The sequence below is a fragment of the Strongylocentrotus purpuratus genome, unplaced genomic scaffold, assembly GCF_000002235.5.
Source record: "Strongylocentrotus purpuratus isolate Spur 01 unplaced genomic scaffold, Spur_5.0 spur5_scaffold_3, whole genome shotgun sequence".
Lineage (NCBI taxonomy): Eukaryota > Metazoa > Echinodermata > Echinoidea > Camarodonta > Strongylocentrotidae > Strongylocentrotus > Strongylocentrotus purpuratus.
In genome coordinates, this window is record NW_022145609.1 from 39,365,321 (window position 1) to 39,380,289 (window position 14,969).

Here is a 14,969-nt window from a genome sequence, read left to right on the forward strand (position 1 = left end):
GTAGAAGAAGAAGAGGAAGAAGAAGAAGAAGATAAAGAAGAAGAGAAAAGGAATGATGATGAAGAATAAGCCTGACTGAAGAATAAGGACAAATTCGTGAAACTGGTTGATTGATAAAGAAGGATAAAAGCCAGATGAATGAAGAAAAACTTTTTAAAAATGAGTAACACTTACCGATAAGGTCTACTTTTTGTTGTTGTTGTTATAGTTTTCTATGGGGGGGGGGGGGCGAATTCTAATCAAATCGCAGATGTGAAATTCATAGGTGTTATTGTTTCAAACAAATCATTGAATAAAATGATCTTTCTTTCTCAACTCGGGGCCAAGTTGTACGGATTATGCGCGAGAAGCCGCCGGGGAAAAAAAAAAAGCAGGCGCGTTTTCTTTTTCTTGCGCCTGTTTACCGCGCCAAATAGGCTATTAACAAGCCTTTAGCCTCCAACACATCCATATCAACTCGAAATTAAATTAATAGATTTGCTTTCTTTTGGGGGAATTCGTGAGGCCTATCGGGCAAATTTGACAGAATCTCAACGACTTATACGCTAAAGATTCTACATGTTTCGGTCCATATGTAATTCATTATTGATTACAGAAAAAGTCAAAATAATATAATGTAGCCTCTACGGAATAGATAATAGATAATAGTTTATAAAAGATAACTAGCCGTTAAAAAATGAGAAACAAATAAAAACTAAACATTTCCTCATCTCCTCTCTCTCTCTCTCTCTCTCTCTCTCTTTCTCTATAATAACAAATGCACACACATGCACACAAACGGTTTTTGAGAGAGCAATCTCTTATGATTTTGCCAAAGATTCCTCTCTATAACAACTTGACAAGCTAGACCCTTTTCTGTAATTGCTGTTTTTCCTTTGCCTTTCCCTTTTTCCTTATTTTTTTCTTTTCCCTTTTTTTGGGTTAAAGGTAAATACCAGTTATGGTCATGCGATTGCATTGTGAAAGAAACGTTGTGGAATCGATCAGAAAAGGTTGATCATCTAGCATCTAGCATCTGCAAGGTTCTGGAATCATCAGAATGATAACTAAATTTGGCCCATTCTTCGTAAAGTTACAAGCACTATACACAGAAAGATGTAACTATATGGGACTACCCTATATCTCTCACAGACCATGAGAAAAACAAATTTACCAAATATATGAATTAGTAGGCGGTTTCCCGGCAAATTTTTTATCATCATGTATTAGTCAAAACATATTCTTTCACATGATTGGTAATGAGAGCTTCCATTTCATTTTTTGAAATTGGGGCGTTTCCAATACTGGTCTTTACCTTTAATTGCTTATAATAATTTTGATCCATTTATCCCACCCAAACTTATCGAAAGTCAGAATTATTTGATTGTATTGGGGTCGTTCGGATTAAACGAAAAAATAGTCATCAAATAACATCAATCATCATTAAATGCCCACTGCACTACCTGTAGCTACTTGCGCCCTATAACAAACAATGCATACGGTAATCGGTGACCATTGGTCCCCCTTGATCCTCTTTTTCTTATGTTAACTGAGAGCTGAGTTGATGAGATAACCACCTGTCCATGACATTGCAGAGCGGTCTAATCCCTCCTGTAAACTAGTACAGATAAGCTTCGCTTTAATATGTGTCCTTTATAATATTGTCTAAACACATTAAGTCTCGGAAATGGATTGCTTGTAAACTTATTTAAATTGCTGTTTTATATCAACTGTCCGGATGCGCTATACGTGGATTGAAAAACAAGAAAGAAGATCACTGCGACATCAAGGCAAAAAGCGACCTCTACGCTGTGCGTACTTTCGTGCGTCGATGCGTCGTCGTCAAATTCCAGTCTTTGTTTGTAAACAAGTTGAACGTTCGCTCTCTGTTTACGTGCTATGCATATAACGCTACGTGGAAAATCACTGGGAATCGAATCGGGCTTGTTTTTGTGTATTGAGGTTTACTGTACGAGAGGACTACGAGGGCGAGAGGACTGCAAGCGAAGGGCCGGAGAGGCATTATAATTTGACGGCCTATTTTGGCCCCATCAAAGCCTGGTCCTGTGCCAACAAGACACCAACGCATCCTCAGATACCTCAAGAGTCATGTCGAATATGTTTTTCAGTCTTCGTTAGCTTTATAATTAATTAAATGAATCCCCTTTCCGAACGAATTTTTCTCGCGAAGCCTTTTCAGTTGGCTTGTACTTGTCCTGCGTATTCTCTAGATCCATTCAGACGTCCTCACTGCACTGAGTTGATCTTCCAAGCTCCACGGGAAACGGATCAACTTCAACAAGTTAACCCAATCAACTCATTCGTTAACATTCCAGTTCACTACTTCCAATGACTACTTTGTTGCCATTTAGGTGAGTTTGCTCGTCACAAGACAATGTTGCATGCTGGTGAAGGGGGGTTGGGGGGGGGGGGGGGAAATCAAGTTTAAAAAGGCTAAAAAAAAAGGTCCAAGACAATTAACTTCATTTTACTTGTTACTCCAAGTGGTTGCTAGTTGAAGTGTGGCAGGGGTGTAGATCTTGAGTCTATAAATATTCATTCATCATTGATTTGGTTTTGTTTATTTGACAATAATTTGTAACAAGTTAGCTTGTATGGAAATATAAAATGTTGTGATGTACAAATACAATTAACTTTTAGTTTAGTTTTGGAATCCTTGCTTGGGGGACTGAGAGAAATGTAACTTAGAGTCTATTAAAATTTGTTGTTTAATTATAAATTTGCCTAGACCTAGGTCTATCCTTCATTTCCATAACTTATAAAATGTGGGAAAGCTACCCGTATTAAAGAGTAGGGTGTCATATCGTTGCCAGTGTTTTGTGTGCATTCACAAAGTGGTAATCAAGATGCTTTACTTCAAGTAGAATATATTTATAGATGTGGAAGAAGGAAGTGAGAGTTATAATACTTTAATAGAGAGAGAGAGAGAGAGAGAGAGAGTTTGAGCTTGAGATTTTATGATTTTAATTGATTTCTTCTTCGGGTTACATCTGCCTCCTTCAAGTAATTCAGGTTTGAAGATTCTTGCAGATGGTTGACTCAGCTCAGTGTGTGTTGGTAGCTGCAGGTAGCTGAACATTGAATGATAGATCTACTTGTACATGTAGAATAATTTACTGTGATCAGGAATATCCGCAACTGTGACGATATTTAGGCTATGTACATGTTCACAATTGTTTTGTTTTATTGCTGTTGCATTCATTCAAATTGCATGATTGGCTTACGTGACTAACGTGCATATGTACATGTAAATGCAGTTTGTGACAATACCAAATAAGCATTCTCATTTCAAATTACAATGACCCAATCTCAATCCCATCTCAAGACTCATGTTTCTGAAAGTTTCTGAAAAGTTTCCACTGTGAGCAGATAAGACAGTCCTGTGCTGTATGATCTGCCAGGGTCACTGTAAGGTCACACTTCTTGATAAGAGCTAGTGGTGTGATGGTCTTTATCTCTTCATTTTATCCTTCAAACTTTTAATCAGATCTAGCAAATAGGTTTCTGGATTATAAACTTGTTATTGTTTTTTAAGCAATGAACCCCCAATTGTCATGGACGTGTGTTACATGCTTTCAGTGTTTTCATTACATGAAAATGATGGTCAAAGAACAGTGTTTGTTACATAATAATTAAAAGTGGGATGCGATTGAAATACTTCATCAATCTCGTACTTCTTTGCGTCCTTTACACTGTTCTTTTTTTCAAAAGTAGAAATATCTGTGAGTCCTACTGAGAGCTTCGAGACTTTCTTTTATTGTTTCCAACTTACTTACCGTTAGTTCAAAGAATACATGTACCTATATGCAAAGTAACTAAGAAGTAAGAATGGGAAAAGTTATATTTCTACACAGCTAATTTTATGTCCTTGTTTGGCATAGACAATTTTATTTTTATAGGTAATTTTAGGTCAGTATGTGAGGATTTAAAAAAAATAATCATTTTTTCGTTATTTTTTCATGTTCCATTCAAGTTATTAATCTTGGGACAAATTATAGTAAATAATTCTTCCAATGACTCTTGGTCAATATTCACTTCAAAATGCTGATTATATTTAGAGGATTTCATGGGGGGGGGGGGGGGGCCTGCTAATTGGCCACCCTGTCTATGAATAATGTCCCAACCTCAATTTTTCATCATATTGAATTGCGTAATGCAGGCGAGACCGCCGAGAGCGTTTCCCTTGTTTGTTGTTTGTATTCAGCAGTTTTTAAAGTTTTTAAATATAATTTTCAAGTCCAAGAACTAATATTTATAATATATAAAACACTTCAAATGATTTTAGCAAGTAGTTAACTTCGATATCTTTTTTTGTTGAATACCACAACTCCATATTTCCCAGGGACCTTCGAAGACCAGGGCATGTGCCATTGCACAGTTGACGATGCATGTAGACAAATAGTCTGCAAGAGCAGACTCCAATTTTACACCTCAACGACAATTGCTTGGAGCATTATTTTGTCATAAGTACATGTACATGTATAGGGTTAGGTTTAGGGTTGCTAATGGGTTTTTAGACTTATACATGTAGGTTAGTCAGGGCTCAACACTATCAGGCACTAGGGACACACGGACGGCCAAAATCTAATTCAGGACACCCCAAGTGATGAAGTTTTTACATAGGGCTCTTGCATACTGACAGTGAAAATTTCCTTGGGAATTGGGACTAGGTCTGGATCCCCTTCAAAAAAGTAAGTGTTGAGCCCAGGGTTAGGGTAATAGGTATTGTACTTGATCCAGGGTTGAAGTTCAGAATTCAAATAGTGTAGGAAATTGTCATAGAGATATTGTCTTCTGGGGCCCGTTTCACAAAACTTGTCATCAGTGACAAATGACAGTCTTTGTTGTCAGCTACTGAAATCCTTGCTTCTGATTGATTACCAGTATCAGCAGATATCTCACTGATTTTTGTAATTTGCCATTGCAAAAAGGCTTTGTGAAACGGGTCCCTGAGCAAATGTCTTACAATCCTAACAAGGGTTTCTGCTTGCAAACTAGCAGAGAAGTCTCTGTGTGTGAATGACCTGACCCTGGGTTGGGTGCCAGATGTCGTCTTCCCATGCTATCACAGAAGATGTCTGGTGGGTGAAATGACTCACTCTGTACATAAATCCCAGCATGCATTGCATTATGGTTGTAAATCTTCCACTTCGCAATTTACATGTACCTTTGCAAATGCTTTTTTAAAAGGATAAAAAAAAGTACAAAAATATACATTTACAACTTCATACAAGATAGAAACAAATGTACTTGTACATGTACTGTACACAGTCAGATTTAAAATAGTGCCTAGTGTAACTAAAACATGAATGTGTACAGAACTTGTACTACAGTTATTAGTAGAAGCTCATGGCAATCTGTCAACAACGAAAAAATATGGATGAGCTTTGCAAACTTTGGTTCCTTTGCTTTTGTTGATAATGTAATTGTAAAGCGCTCCCCTCCCCCTCCACAAGTATACATTGTACATTACAATCTTCATGAGAACAGGGTAATGAGTTGACTTTGCTCAGAACAATTTAGAAAGTACAGGTTGTACTTTGGAACTGAGCTGCGCATCATTGGAAGCTAGCCTAGCTCCGAGCGAGCGGAAGGAACCTTTGAAGAGTGAGGGGAACCCAATCCCTCTCTCTCTCTATACACCATGTGACATCCTGGCTCGTGGTGGAATGGGAGTACATGCATGCATGATGCAGGTCATTGAATCAACTCTTCTTCTTGGTAAAGCCCATTGTGTTGAGCATCTCATCAACCTTAATCATATCGCTGTGAGACGACAACAGATGTGCTGATATTTCAAACCTGTCTATCTCTCGCCAGGTGACTAGGTTGCAAGGTATTTTTCCATGGGAGATTGATGATGCAGCAGCAGCCCCTCCCCCTTCCCGGCAGCAGCCCCCTCCCCCCTCCCGGCAGCAGCCCCCTCCCCCCTCCCAGCATCACATGACTCCCTTGTTTACATCCATCCATGACGAGTTAGTGGGTCATTGGGTGGATCGGTGCTACCTCATCACGCATGTTTGAACGATTAGTTTGCTAATTGATTTTTGATTTGCATTTCATATATGTGATTGCCCTCGAGTTTGTTATTCAGTAGAACGATAAACATTGGTGAGAGGTAGGTGGTGGTATTGCCTCAGTGCTGCATCACTTGTGGTTTAACACCACTGCAGAGAGTCCAAGACACTGACTGGTATAGACAGGAAGTTTACCTGTACTTGTGGGAGAAGTGATACAGTTCTTCTTTTTAAACCTCAAGAGGATATTTTATCCAGTCATCTGATACTTTACAGATTCGTCTTCTTGAATTGGATGATCAAAGGAAGGTACATTGATTGACTTTTTTGAAAAGTTTCTTTCTGTGCATGTTGTAACTTTCAATTTCTCTCGATCCATTGTCTACTTTTAAATCTATTATTTCCTGAAGTTTGTGTTTGTGGCAACAGGCTATTGAAGTGATCAAAAGCAGATGGTTTACATGTAATATTAGTCCAGGAAGTTATGGTGGAATTCAGAAAAAAAGGTTCATTTGTTGATAATGACCTTTCAGTTCCTTGCTTGATAATGAGCTTCCATGCCATGTACCTTTGAGAGTATGTGAAATACTTTTTTGTGAGTAAAATTCATATAAACCAGGCATACAGAACAGATGTAAAGCCTACACAAACATGTAGCCAAACTTTTTTAGAGAAAACTTTGCCATTCATAATATCATAAGGGAAAAAGTACCAATTTCAGATTTATATTTTATCATCAAGCAAGCCTTCCATTTTTTAATCTACATGTATGTACTTCAAAGTTTAATTACAGATACATATATTTGGAATTGTTTTTATAGCTTTAAGATGTACTTTAAGAAACCTTACTGTTTATGTATTGTATACATGTATGAATGTACATGTACATTTACATGTGTTGTGATGCCTTTCCTAGATAGAGAAAGACTAGGCACATTTAGTATTTATAGTTTCAAGCTAGGAAAAAATGAATGACTCGACTTCACCGATTTACCTAGGCGAGCTCCCGTGACCGACTTCTCTATGTGGCCGAGCCCAAACTTTGGAATAACTTCTCTCCCTATATCCAAAATGCAATCCCCAATCCAAAAATTTGTACAGCAACAATATCCTTATATTAGAATGCCAAGTATAAAGTCAGGACTTTCAAAGCTCTCATAACATAAGCTACAGCTACATTTTGGAGGTTGTACATGTAGGCATTTAAATGGACCTGCCATTGTATTGGAATGCTCCCCCGCAACGCTGCAAGAATTAATCCACCCCTTCAACACAATAGCCTACTCAATCCACAGATCCTTTTATGTATCCCTGAGTCTTTGTCCCCTGATTTCTACGCACTCTTCCTAAAATAGCTCCTCCTATGTTCCTACCTGTCTTCCATTGGTTTCTCCTAATCTGACTGATTGCCTCTTGTAATTGTTTAATCTACCCCCCTTCCACAAATATCCCCTCCAACCACCTTTCATTTGTTTTTTCTTGATCCAATTGCCTTTTAAAAATTACCCCTTCTACAAAAAGCCCTTTCTATTCATCTTCCCTTTGTATGCTTTTTGTCAATTACATGGAACAGTATTTTCATCTTTGAGCCTGCCCCTTAAAAATGTATCCTCTTCTACAAATAGCCCCTCCAACCACCTTTCATTTGTTTTTTCTTGATCCAATAATTGCCTTTTAAAAAGTACCCCCTCTACAAAAAAACCTTTCTATTCATATTCCTCTTTTGTGCCTTTTGTCAATTCCATGGAACAGAATTTTTATGTTTGAGCCTGCCTCTTAAAGGTAAAAACCAGTTTTGGAAACGCCCCCCCCCCCCTCTCAAAAAAAAAAAAAAAATGAAATGGAAGCTCTTATTACCAATCATGTGAAAGAATATGTTTGGACTAATACGTGATCATACAAATTTTGCTGAGAAACCGCCTACTAATTGATATATTTGGTAAATTATTATATCTATTTGGACCTGATACATATAACGCATGTGTCATGCACGTGTGTGTAGGCCTATATCTTTCTGTGTACAGTGCTTGTAACTTTACCAAGACTGGGCCAAATTTCTTATCATTTTGATGATTCCAGAACCTTCCAGTACACACCAATACTTAGATGAGATGATCAACATTTTCTGATCGATTCCCCAACGTTTCTTTCACAACGTTTCTTTCACAACGTTTCTTTCACAATGCAATCGCATGACCATAACTGGTCTTTATCTTTAAAAATGTATCTTCTTCTACAAATAACCCCTCCTGTCCATCTTCCATTTGTGTACTTTTAATCCAATTCTCTGGAACAGTAATTTCATGCTTTGAACCTCCCAGAAAAGACCCAGGGACCATTGTTATTTTTCACTGAAGTTGATTAACACCCCATAGTGAAGCTATTGTATTACTCAGAGATTTGTTATGGTTGAGTAAAGAGACTCTCCTACCACTGGGTGGAAGCGATGACATCATCATGGCATTGTTTGCTCACAGCAGGCCACTCCCCAAGTCCACGGTCAAAGATCCTCTTTGCTTGTGAATGAATGAGTAATTGGTTTTTCTGGGAATGATATCACTAGTTATGGGGGGTTCAATGGCTGTTTGTAGGAGCAGGTACATGTAGGAGGAATTAGGACCTGTTGAGACAATCTGCCCAGCTTGATGTATTTTCTTTTATCCATGGGAGGTTTTTGCCTATTTTTGTACATGTATATCCTGAGAGTTGTTGTCACACAATGAACATCACGGACAAAGAAAGCGGACAAAATATACAGTTCCTCAGGTAGACAAAGGAACATCCCTTCACTGCTATTATGTAAAAATGTGTAGAACAGGTGAATATGCATGTACACCTGTTCTACGCATTTTAACATAATAGCAGTGAAGGGATATTCCTTTGTCTACCTGAGGAACTGTATATTTTGTCCGCTTTCTTTGTCAGTCATATTCAAAGTGTCATCTTCCAAGTACATTCTTTTCTTCACAGAATGTTCATGAATAGTCTGCAAATGTAGACTCTAATTTGACACTTAACCATAATTCCTAAAGCCTTGAGCAGAGCCTAGCTCTGTCAGTCTTTGTCTGTGGATCAGCTTAAGTACAGAGCCTATGTACATGTACATGTAGTATGCGTCATCAGCATAGTCCATAGTGCAGACGCTGTTGTTGTGTACAGCGCTTGACAACTAGTTCATTAACTTTTGTAAAAAAATATTTTTGGTTCAGTGCATTATATGTATGGAAGTGTTTTTTCAGGTTTTTCCCCTAATAGATGTGATGTCATTGCATGGGGAAATCCCCAAGTATTGTGAAGAACTACAGAATTCATGTATTTCCTCCAGTGCAATACTGGTAGTTTTGTTGGATACCTGTGTTACGGGGAATCACAGTTTTGATATTGCAAAATGATACACCTATTGATTGACAATAGTGTGTCTTATCATGAAATGAGGTTGGCGTACACATACTGCAATGAAATCCAACATTTTTATTTGGACTTTTTATTCAATTAAGGAATTCAAGTCAATCAAGTGTTTAATAGTATAAAAGGAACACTTCATTTAGTTTACAGGAAATGTTTTTTTGTACTTTTTAAAGAATTACTTCCTGGGATTTTTATATATCTTGTTTCTTTTACCTATCTAGACTGATGTGATTTTCAAAGATTATGTTATAGGCTATACATGTATGATCCATACTTGTTTACACTTTTATTCATCACAGTGAGGTGAGAGAGACTTTTCAAAGTCAGGGTGCAACTTGTATTGTGAGGGTGGTGTTGTTGACGTGCTGAGACTCACCCATCCTTGATCTTTAGCAGGATCTCAAAGTCCTGTTCTCTGCTTGGTACAGCTGGGATCTCATTCCATCTGTGATTGATTCTCAGAAAGGAAAACCAAAGTTCAATCGAGCTCTTCCCTGTGGTATTCTACTTCCAGGGATAGAGGTGGATACGTGAGTCACACAATCCATAACCCTCTTCGTATCTGAGAAATATTCTTGATGCGCATCTGTGATATTCCTCGGTTCTGTTCTCAGTCATACTTGCAAAGGAATACTATAATAAAACAGAAATGTTGTAGTGTTGGAGAAACATTGTTGTACATGCATGTTTACATGTAGCGATGTATGCAATGTTATAGTATTCATCCACTTATTCAATGAGCATCATTATGCATTGTCAGTAAGTCACATGTTAGTCCTAGACCCTATAATATTATAAAGAGTTTATATTAATTGCAACTTATTTGATATCGATCGCAACTATGTAAACAACAGATAGAAGACTGCAAACTTGTGATTGATTGAAGGATTTGATTGGTCTGATTTTCCTTGCCCTTGCATGGTTCACTGCACAAAGCATCAATACTTCAACTATTTTGGAGATCTGCCAGGTACCGATAGTAATACTGTACTTTGCCAAAATCATGCGCCTGGGTGGATGAAAACAGTTGCAAAATATGTGTAAAATAGCAGGAAACACAAATATAGCGCATTATAGTGTACTGGTATTACTCATTTATACATGTACGGTACATGTATTGCTACAAGGCTATCTGAAGAAATTAGCATCTTTTGTGGTTATGACAGACATGAACAGGGCTTATAATCAATGCAGTGAAAGTCCCCAGATAACAATACGGCGTTGGGCCAACGTCGGCCACGGTCGGCAGGGTCGCAGTCGGCAAGCCAACGTTGGCTAATTGTTGGGCCATTGTCGCCATTTTTTACTGATAAATGGTGGCTATTGGTTGGCTCATTCGACGTTGGGCCAATGTTGGCTGAACGTTGGTCCATTGTCGCCATTTTCACTGATAAATGGTGGCTATTGGTTGGCTATTCGACGTTGGGCCAATGTTGGCTGAACGTTGGTCCATTGTCGCCATTTTCACTGATAAATGGTGGCTATTGGTTGGCTATTCGACGTTGGGCCAATGTTGGCTGAACGTTGGTCCATTGTCGCCATTTTCACTGATAAATGGTGGCTTTTGGTTGGCTATTCGACGTTGGGCTATTGTTGGTTTAATGTTGGTCCATTGTCGCCATTTTCACTGATAAATTGTGGCTTTGGGTTGGCTATTCGACGTTGGGCCAATGTTGGCTAAATGTTGGTCCATCGTCTCAATTATCACTGATAAATATTGGCTATTGGTTGGCTATTCGACGTTGGGCTAACGTTGGCTCATTGTCGCCATTTTCACTGATAAATGTTGGCTTTTGGTTGGCTATTCGACGTTGGGCCAATGTTGGCTGAACGTTGGTCCATTGTCACCATTTTTACTGATAAATGGTGGCTATTAGTTAGCTATTCGACGTTGGGCCAATGTTGGCTGAACGTTGGTCCATTGTCGCCATTTTCACTGATAAATGTTGGCTTTTGGTTGGCTATTCGACGTTGGGCCAATGTTGGCTGAACGTTGGTCCATTGTCGCCATTTTCACTGATAAATGGTGGCTATTGGTTGGCTATTCGACGTTGGTCCAATGTTGGCTGAACGTTGGTCCATTATCGCCATTTTCACTGATAAATGATGGCTATTGGTTGGCTATTTGACGTTGGGCCAATGTTTGCTGAACGTTGGTCTATTGTCGCCATTTTCACTGGTATATGGTGGCTTTTGGTTGGCTATTCGACGTTGGGCTATTGTTGGTTCAATGTTGGTCCATTGTCGCCATTATCACTGATAAATGTTGGCTATTGGTTGGCTATTCGACGTTGGGTCAATGTTGGTTGAACGTTGGTCTATTAATTTTATTACTGATAAATGTTGGCTTTTGGTTGGCTATTCGACGTTGGGCTAACGTTGGCTCATTGTCGCCATTTTCACTGATAAATGGTGGCTATTAGTTGGCTATTCGACGTTGGGCCAATGTTGGCTGAACGTTGGTCCATTGTCACTATTTTTACTGATAAATGGTGGCTATTGGTTGGCTATTCGACGTTGGGCCAATGTTGGCTGAACGTTGGTCCATTGTCTCAAATATTACTGATAATTGTTGGCTTTTGGTTGGCTATTCAACGTTAGGCCAATGTGGGCTGAAAGTTGGACCATCGTTCCATTTTTTACTTATAAATGTTGGCTATTGGTTGGCTATTCGGCGTTGTGCCAATGTTGGCTTCATGTTGGTCCATCGTCTCAATTTTTTTTTTAAATGATGGCTTTGGGTTGGCTAGCTATTCGACGTTGGGCTAACGTCGGCTGAACGTTGGTCCATTGTCTCAATTTTAAATTTCAAATGTTGGCTTTTGGCTGGCCATTCGATGTTGGGCCAATGTTGGCTGAACGTTGGTCCATCGTCTCAATTATTACTGATAAATTGTGGCTGTTAATTGGCCATTCGACGTTTGGCTATTAACGTTGGCTCAATATTGGTCCATCGTTTCAAATTTTACTGAGAAATGGTGGATATGTTGGCTAATATACACGACGTTGGGCCAACCTTGGTTTAACGTTGGTCGATATCGTCTCCATCTTTACTGATAAATAGTGCATGTATATATTGGTTGGCTATATGACGTTGGGCCAACGTAGCAAATACGACCTAGTACCGCTACATCCGGGTAAAAAAAATTGCATGCGTGCGCATGCCCATGTGCTCATGCAATTGCAACGTACGTCAGCCATATCCTGTCCATTTGTCTGGATCAGTTGCCGGGGAGTACCAACACTGCATGGTAAATGAATGATTTTCTTTCTCTTTCAACGTTATTTTTGTGAGCATGTCGCGTGAAACTGATAAATTGTATAGTGTGAGAACTCCCCGTCACAAAGCGAGAGAAATAGCATGAGAAATTGTTAAAGTAATCATTGATAAATCCCTGTCCAAATGAAAGTGAAAGTCAGTACGAGTGTACCGCTCGATCGGCGTACGCTTAGCATGCACACCCGCTGCGTGCAATTGAAGTGTGAGTGATGGCTATGATTGCTATGATGGGGGCCGAAGTGTTGGCATCAGATGCATTGAGTGTTTGCCGTGATAAATGTTAATATGTTCCTGACTTAGAGTTAGACCTAGGTGATGTATTGATGCATCATGTTGCAGCGTCCGTGACAGTGATATGTTCATCCCAATATGCAATATCGACCATGAATCAAATGATTGTGAATCTGTTGGTGTTACAAGTGTTGAAGGTGCTGATGCATTGTTGGAAAGACCAATTGAATCAAATAGAGCTGAATGGGAAGACGCATCATTTTTTTATGCATATCTAAATGATATTATAGTCTCTGATACTTTCAGATTTAGAAGTAGGTCTACACTATACTCTGTAGTAGCTCAATATATGCTGATGATGATTCAGTTCGAAAAGGAATAAATTACGAGATTGGGCTGTGAATTAAGATATCCCGCTAGTACATGTTTCTAGCCTCCTGAAATCTTACAAGGGAGTGTGCCAAGTCTGCCAAAATATGCAAGAACTTTGTATCAACACATTTAGTGGATTGTGAGTGTGATGTGAAAGAGGTAGCTGGTGGGAATTACCCTCATTTTGGCATTTGCAATCATTTAAAGTCGCAATTGGCCAAGAAACTCAATTTGATCAAATAGTAAATAGGAAAAACTATTGGGGCGGGGGTAACACTGATCGATCCCATAATTTTCATTCACAATTTTCATTCACAAATTTGATTATTGCTGCATTTTTATTCTCATTTTCAAATTAGTTTTTATTCTTTATGCACATGTATATTAAATTGCTATAATTTGAACTGAAGATAAATATTCTAATTATTTATTTTTTAAATTCTGACATTCTTTAATAATACATTCAATTCTATATAGCTCTTTCAAATCCCAATACTTTTTTCTCCCATAATCCCTACAATTCTGAAATTTAAATATTAAATCCTGCATTTCATATGGTCAACTTCACAACAAATTCCAGATTCCTCTACCCTTTCAGATCCAGCTACCCCTACCTCGATCATCCAGAACAGCATCAACAGCACCAAGGACCCCTCCGACATCGACCCCATCAACCTCCAGAACACTGTCGACCCCAACGACCCCATTGACCTCAACATTCAGAAATATGGGTATGTCATTTGGCATTTTATTCATTTTGTATTTAGTTATACATGTAGACAGGATAGCACTTCTTAGTATTCGTTATAGTTGTGCCCTGCACAAAAGTACAAATGTACTGGATTAATGTACGTTTGTGTAGGACATAGCTGCTAACGGATGCTAGTATCTTTTTCCTGATTATATTGAGAAACTGCATTGTGATCATTTACAAAACTATTCAACAACAACAAATCATGAAATACTGCTTATAGCAGTATTTTTTTGGAAACAATTCTGAATGCAGGGTGCCACAAAAAACAAAAAACAGTCAATTGATTTTTTTGTTTCTACTTTGAAGCCCCTCGAGCTCTCTCAAGTATTGGGAGCTTACATAAATACAAACAAAAGTATTGGGAGCTTCACATTTCACTTCAATGTTATAATGATGAAAGAAAATGCCACTCTTCTTCAAACATTTGTCCTAAAAAATAGAAAGAATACAAACTTACTAACTAAGGGTTTTGTGTTGTATGCAGAAAACGCAAATTTTGTATTCTTTCATCCATATTCTACTTCAAACACATTTGTTAGGGCAATATTCTATTTGCAGAAGTGTCCGGGTGTTAATGACATCCTCTTTTACATCATACCATTTAAGTGAGATTGTGCCATCTATTCTTTGGCTAATTTTGGGATCCAACACTTAAGAGGGGCTTTAAACTGTTATCAATCAAGCATCTCAACACTGAGCAAACAGATACTATAAATTGGTTCTTTCTATTGAAGAATATTACTGCCATTTTACCTCAAATGTATATTTCCTTTGTTAAGAAGAGTGTTTGATGCTATTCTAATTAAACAAGACAAAAATAAAAGAAATCCATTCCTTTCTAATTTCCATACGTCTGGGTCATTCGCTCTAAAGTTTGAACGAAGTTATTTTCATGACAAAGTACTTC

General features: G+C 38.3%; 1 protein-coding gene across 2 annotated transcripts in view; it reads left to right on the plus strand.

Moving 5' to 3' along the window:
* Positions 1-1,878: 1,878 nt before the first annotated feature.
* Positions 1,879-14,969, plus strand: part of LOC575733 (Mnk1 protein) — a 35,274-nt gene continuing 22,183 nt past the window's right edge. Inside the window, exon 1 of one of the 2 annotated variants that reach the window (XM_774812.5) lies at positions 1,879-2,351. The gene's annotated coding sequence lies outside the window, so the exon portion shown is untranslated. Of the gene's footprint in view, positions 2,352-6,252; positions 6,327-14,969 lie in introns of those variants that run through there. The other variant, XM_011682492.2, reaches the window with a different exon arrangement.